General features: G+C 37.9%; 1 non-coding gene across 1 annotated transcript; it reads right to left on the bottom strand.

Annotated features, from left to right (window-relative positions):
* Positions 1-6,576: 6,576 nt before the first annotated feature.
* Positions 6,577-6,682, bottom strand: LOC133308929 (small nucleolar RNA R71). Its single transcript, XR_009751239.1, has one exon. It is a non-coding gene; the product is annotated as a small nucleolar RNA R71 (small nucleolar RNA).
* Positions 6,683-7,300: the final 618 nt, after the last annotated feature.

Raw genomic sequence — 7,300 nt, 5'->3', positions numbered from 1 at the left:
AAAAAAGTCAGAGTGGACATCGCCATCCGAAAGTGTGCAAACTTCACCAGCTCATTAAACTTGGCCAGGTACTCGTCAACAGACAACGAGCCCTATACCAACCTGTCAAACTCCCCCTGCTTCCTCTCCTGCGCATCATACGGGAAGTACCGACCCAGAAAGCAATCATCGAAGAATGGCCATGTCATAACACGACCCTGCATCTCAAAAGCGTGAGAGGTGTTCATCCACCACTCATAGGCATAGCCCTCCAGCATATATGTGGCGAACATCAGCTTCTGCGGATCTGTACACTGCATAACCCGGAAAATCTTGTCCAACGCCTGTAGCCATCTCGCCGCAGCAATTGGATCATACGACCCATCAAAGGAAGGTGGCTTATGCTTGCGGAAAGCATTAAGCCGACGGTCTAACACATCGCGATCCTCAACAGGCTCCATATAGGGCTCCATCACCCCAGTAACATGATCAGTGCCCTCAACATGGCTCTAGCTGTCGTCCTGCAGACTAGGTGGAGGTGGAGGTGGAGGTGGTGGCGGCAATGGTGGTGGTGGCTGAGGGAACTGACCAACAGCAGGACCAACCCTCATCTCCTCCAACATGACCTTCATCATGGTCATGTTCGCCAGGAGGTTCGCCTCCAAAACATCCTCAGTGGCTTTCCTGTTCGCCTCTCTGACGGCATCCAGCATAGCCTGGTTTGCCATTCTTATGGCCTCCTGGTCGGCTAGTCGAGCCGCCTGCATATCAGCCAATGCAGCCAGGACAGGATCCAGCTGATCCTCAGTAGTCTCGCGGTTCCTCCTAGACAGTACCATGACTCTGCACAAGTTACACAAAGAATGAGTTGATCAGGCCCACGTAACGTGGTCACATATGCATTATCATAGCAAAATCCAACCGAAAGAAACACAAGACAGACTCGCAACAAAACATCCTAGTTATTGCAATACATACATGCTTTTTCCTAGAAAGTGCTCTGATACCATAAAATGTAACACCCCGTGTTAACCCGGTTTGTTAACATGTCATCGTATTAAGCCATGCTTAATTAAAATATGCGGAATAACTTTTTACTTTTCAATTATGACATCATTAACTTAGCCAAGTTAATTAATTAATCAATTTCATAAAACATCGCTTGTATGTAAATTGCAAAAGACAGCTAACTGAAAATACCCCATGAATAAATAAGTGAGTATCTAAGTCACGGGTCTACAACATATAGTCCGGACATAATCCTGATATAATTATACAACTCGAATCAACTAAAAACTTAAAGTCGAGTCAATGTGGCATGGACAATCCCCATACTCACCAAATAGCAACATAATCAACAGAGTCTCAGCTCAAAATCCATAACACGAAACTAATAGCATAACAGCAACAAATATCATCCAGCATCCAAACATAAATAGCATAGGCAGAAATATCAGCTAAGCTCTGGCCTCCTGCCGCTAGAGGTCTCGACCCTTGGGTTACCTGAACCTGAAATAAGCGCCCCAAACGTGGGGTGAGATCTCTAAACAGAATTCTCAGTAAGGCAAGGGGTCCTCAATGATCTTCCACCCCAAGCTCACTTACATGTGCAGTATAAGTTCCAAAAACACTTAAAAAGTATAAGTTCCAAAATAGTGTAATGCAGCAGATAATCATGTCATGTGTGTCAATACTAATCTACTGGCCAGAGAAATGCAGGAATACGTCTATTACCCACACTAATGCAAGACGCCACTTGCACCCACCCACAGTGTCACCGTCTTGTATGACGCCACATACTCAGGCTAACCGTCAAAGTGGAACAACAAATACATATTATAAGCAATTGCACATAAAGCTCAACAACATTTTCAATTATCAAAGCATGTAAACACATCATGCATATAAACCATTCCCCCATGGGGTATAGTGGAACCACACAATGGCTAAACCGAGGACACGAAAGCTTACTTGTACATGTATGCCCCTTTGACTCGAACTCGGTATCACAAGGGTCTACACCACAAATAGAATCCAATGCACTCACAGATCTGGTTCAATGACCATCACAGTATCAATATACATATTCTAAAATTCCAAGGCAATCGGATATTATTTTCTTTTTCATTTTGAACCTAGAGATCTTTTCTGAGACATAATATTTAACTTATTTAATTTTAGATAATTATTATCTTATAAATATATATATATATAGCCACAATAATATATATATATATATATATATATATATATATATATATAACTAGTAACAATATAACTATTCACATTAGATGACTTCCAAGACCAGTATGCGTTGAATAACTAGTAACAATATCTATATATATAAGTAGTAATGACTCCCTGGGTTCATAACGTTGACATATAATATATATATATATATATATATATATATATATATATATATATATATATATATATATATATATATATATATAACAACTTCAACCATCACGGTTTTAGAAAATGGATTATCTACAATGACTAATAGCGACCGATTTCATGTAAAAATGTGCAGACTTTCATTTTGAAATCACGCAAACAAATAAAATTAAAGTGACAAAACAAATGGCCATTGAACAGAAGAAGAGGTAGCGCACAGTGAATCTCAAAATACTATTGTAACAGTAACATATAACAAGGATTATAACCAATTTATGGATTTACAAAGGGGATAGTTAAGTTTACCTTGTATCCTTTTGAGAACAGAAAAAAAAAGCTTTAGAGGTTGAGAAAGCACCCAAATCCTTCAACAATGGGTTCTCCTTCAACAAGACTAGAGTTTTAATGGTTGGGTGATGTTTCAATGGAGGAGAAGAGTAGAAAAATGAACACTTTGGAGACTTTCCAAGAGAGAAAGCTAAATCTCCAAGAAAACCCCCAAATGGCTGCCACACTCAGCTGCTGAGTCCTTTCAAAAATACTTAGGGTTTTGATCTTCTTTTCTATTTATATAGTCATTTAAGTTAAACTAGCAGTATTAGTTTAATTAGTTCTGCTCTTCGTTTAGCTCCAAAATTTAAGATTCTTAACCTAGATATTTTTCTATGAATTTTTATATTTTTATTTTATTTTTTTGCAACACTTTTCCGGTACGCGTTTTTCTCGCTGTCGGTATTAGTTCCGACACCAGTTCTCATTATTTTGACTACAAACTTGACATACTAGTCCTAAATATTAATCTAGGAATATTCATGCATTTCTTATAATTTTTCGGGATACTTCACCGGTACGCACTTATACCGCGAAGCAGAACAGGTATCTGCACTTACTATAATTATTAAAGCTCACTCGTAATTATTAGGGTCAATTATGGAATTATCTCATTAATCTCATAATTAATTAATTAAAGTCCTTAATTAACGGTGCAGGTTCTTACATAAGTATTAATTGATTCAGGGAGTTCACATAACTTCATTAATAGGGAATTAGCAGAAGAATTGAAGTTGCCAATGATGAAAACTACAAGGATGAGGGTGTTCATGGGAAATGGGGATTTCGTACTCTGTGAAAAGAAGTGTTTTCAAGTGCCATTGTTAATTCAAGGTCATTGTTTTCAAATTGACCTTTATGTTGTGGAATTAAATGATCTGAGTATTGTTCTGGGAATGCACTACTTGGTGACTTTGGGACGTGTCACTCACAATTATGGTGACCTTTCCATGGAGTTTACTTGGCAAAATAAAATGGTGATGTTGAAGGGTATTCAATCAGAAAAGGAGATAGTTAAGGCAAGCAACGGGGAAGCTGTCTGCAATGCATTATCAGTGCACAATTCAGAACCAGGACACACAAAGGTAAATCCTGATCTTTTATTGTTGAAGGATATTGTGTCGGTTAGTTTGTGGGATATTTTGGTAAGATGTCAAAAGGTGTTTGAGATACCAAAGTCTCTACCTCCTTTTTGTGGTATGGATCATGCTATTAATCTGGTGGATATGTCCAAACCTATGAAGGTAAAACCTTAAAGATATCCACATCATCACAAGTCTAAAATAGAGAAACAGGTTTCTGAATTACTTGCCTCGGGTTGGATCCAACAAAGCCATAGTGCTTTTTCTTCACCAGTATTATTAGTAAAGAAACAAGATAATACATGGAGAATGTGCATAGATTATTGTGCCTTAAATGCTATAACAGTGAAGGATGCCTTCCCTATACCAACCACAGATGAATTACTTGATGAATTATTTGAGGCTAAGGTGTTTAGTAAACTTGATTTACGTTCGGGCTACCATCAAATTAGGATGAGAATTGAGGATATTCATAAAACAGTCGTTAGAACGCATGAGGGCCATTATGAATTCAACGTAATGCCATCTGGGTTGACTAATGCACCCGCTACGTTTCAAGCAGCAATGAACAGAATTTTTAGACCATTCTTGAGGAAGTTTGTAGTTTTTTTCTTCGATGATGTGTTGATTTATAGTTCTTCATTGGAGGATCATGTCCATCATCTCGAAACAGCCTTGAATTGCTTGTTACAAAATGCTTTTTATGTGAAACTCAGCAAGTGTGAGTTTGGAGTTAATGAAATATCTTATCTAGGCCATTGATGTGCCTTTGGCAGATGTAGTTTTCCAAGCTAAAAATGATAACGATTAAGTCATAAAAAAGAAGTTTATTCACATATTTGCTTATTAGGTTGACTTTTCCATTTCAATGATATTTCTCACCTATTTGTTGTGTTTATATAGGGAGAAAGAAAGAGAAAATGAAATTTCAAAAGACTATTGGCGCGAATCTGCCCGGGCATGGGTTCTGAGCTGCACCGTGGAGACTGGGCCATTTTCCAGAAAAGTGGCGCGATCTGGCGCCACTATAGCACGATCCTGTGCCAACCAGATTCCCCTGGGCCACTTACCAGAGAAGTGGAGCGATCTGGCACGATCCTACGCCAGTTAGGTTGCAGGCCTACGTTCTAGAGAAGTGGCGCAGTTCCACGCCATAGTGGTGCGATCCCGCGCCAGTTTGCGAGAAAAATCATCGTGTTCTGAAAGGGCAATTTTGGAAGAAGAGAACCAGGATTATAAAAAGAACGTTGTGATGGTTTATTCATAACACTTTCGAGGACAGAGAAAAACAAGGATTCCAGAAGGAGGAGAGGAACAGAGGATTGTTCTTAGTCTTCTTTTTGTAATTACATTCTTTCATCTTTATCCTTTATAATTTTATATCAGCCATGATCATGGTTGGTTAGTACTCTTTATTGTAGTTAGGGTCACAAACCCTGTGTGATTCCTTGTTACAACGGATTGATTTAAAATTACTCTTTTATATATTTATATTTATCTCTACTTTGTGCGTAATTTCTATCTTCTTTGTTAGAATTGATCAATCTAATAGTTGATGATAGTTTGAGGGTAAGAACCCTAGATAGGAATATTGGGGTTTTTGATCTTGAAAGGGAGTAGGATAACAATTTGTATGCGTGCTAGGAATATACGTATATATTATGGCAGATGTTTAATTTATCGTGCTCATTGCTTAATTTCATGAGAAACATCGCAAGGAATTAGGGTTAAAGGGTTAACCTTGCAAGGAATTAAGGGTTAGCTATTTAATATTTTTAGATGATAAATTATCTGAGTATTTATTTAAATGAGTATTTTAAATCTATCCAAAATAAAAGGTGGGATCATATGGTGAGTGCACTCTAGCTACAATGTCTTCGCATATTTTATAAAATTAATCTCTGTTCTATTTTTCACAACAAAAATTCCAAAAATACGTTTTTATTTTAGTTCTTATCTTTACTCAATTCAACAATATTTCTCATACATATTTGAATTCCTTCCATCTTAAAAGGACGATTATTTGATATTCGATCACAATCCCTGTGGAGAACGATACTTTCTTATCATTATATATTACTTGTGCGATCGGTACACTTGCCGGTGAGCATCAAGTTTTTGGCGCCGTTGCCGGGGATTGACATTTCTTATATCATATAATCTTGATCTTTAAGATTGGAATTTGTGAATATTTTTTTTTATTTTGGTGTTATTTGAAAAGTGCAAATCTTTTTCCTGAGTTGTATGCGAGGTAAGACTGCAGAATTTTTATTTGATCCTGAGATTGCAAAGACCGAAAAGAGAAATAGAAAACTCGCTCGGAAAAATCTTGAATTCAAAGCAATTGATACTCTGTCTGAAGAGACACAGGAGATACCAGTTGAATCACCTATCTTGGCAGCAAATAATGATGAAGAAAATCTACTCATGGATACTATTCTTACTCCAGCTTTTAATAAGCCGAACTCAAGCATTGTTCATCCGGTAATTGGTAACAATAATTGGGAGCTTAAATCCTCCACTATTCAATTGGTGGAGAGAGCCCAGTTTGGAGGAGAGGAGAAGGAAGATCCTCATAGATTCATAGACAGATTTCTTATGGTCTGTGACTCAATCAAACATCCTCAGGTGTTCAATGATGCAATCCGGTTGCGGTTGTTCCCTTTTGCTGTTAAGGAAAAGGCTCTTAGTTGGTTGGAAAGGCAGCTTGCACGTAGCATTCCTACATGGGATGATTTGTCTCAGAAGTTCTTTGTTGAGTTCTTCTCTATGGAGAGATATAATCAGATGGTAAATGATATTACCAATTTCACTCAGTTAGAGGGTGAAACTGTGTGTGGAGCTTGGAACAGATTCAAGGATTTAATGAGGAGGTTTCCTCATTATAACTTGACTTCTTGCAACCAAGTGAGAATTTTCTTCAACGGTTGTAAACCTGACATTCGGATGGTGTTGAATGGTGTCGCAGGTGGTACTATCAAATCCTTGAGAGCAAATGAGACTCTTGAGCTGATTGAGAGAATGTCCGCCAATAAAAATGAAGGGTTGTCATCTAAGCCCTAAGAGAGGTATTCTTCAGCTGGAAGGAAATGATGTTGTGCTGGCTGAAAATAAGCTATTATCTCAGCAAATTGCAAATTTGACTTCAAGACTTGATAAGATGCAGATTTCTGGCGTTCAGGCTAAAACTGCTGCTGTTGTGTGTGAATATTGCTAGGACAATTATGAGTCTAACGAATGTCCTTCTTTGATGTCTTCTGATCCTCCTCAACAAATGCAGGTGAATGGCATTTGGTATGATCAAAGACCTCTGCAGCAAAATATTCCAAGAAATCAAAATTTTTCTGCTAGAAGTAATAATTTTCAAAGAAGGGTTCAGGGAACTGGTCTTGATTTCAAATCTAACAACTATTTGTAGCCTCCACCAATCCAAACCAGGGAACCTTCTGATTTGGAGAAGCTAGTAGGACAAATGGCTTAGCATTCTAATGCTTTCATGGAGGAGAATA

The sequence above is a fragment of the Gastrolobium bilobum genome, unplaced genomic scaffold (assembly GCF_033153095.1).
Source record: "Gastrolobium bilobum isolate Gb01-03AN ecotype WA unplaced genomic scaffold, APGP_CSIRO_Gbil_v1 utg270616, whole genome shotgun sequence".
NCBI lineage: Eukaryota > Viridiplantae > Streptophyta > Magnoliopsida > Fabales > Fabaceae > Gastrolobium > Gastrolobium bilobum.
The sequence above is the reverse complement of the archived record's forward strand: the minus strand, read 5'-3'. Positions and strand labels throughout refer to the sequence as shown.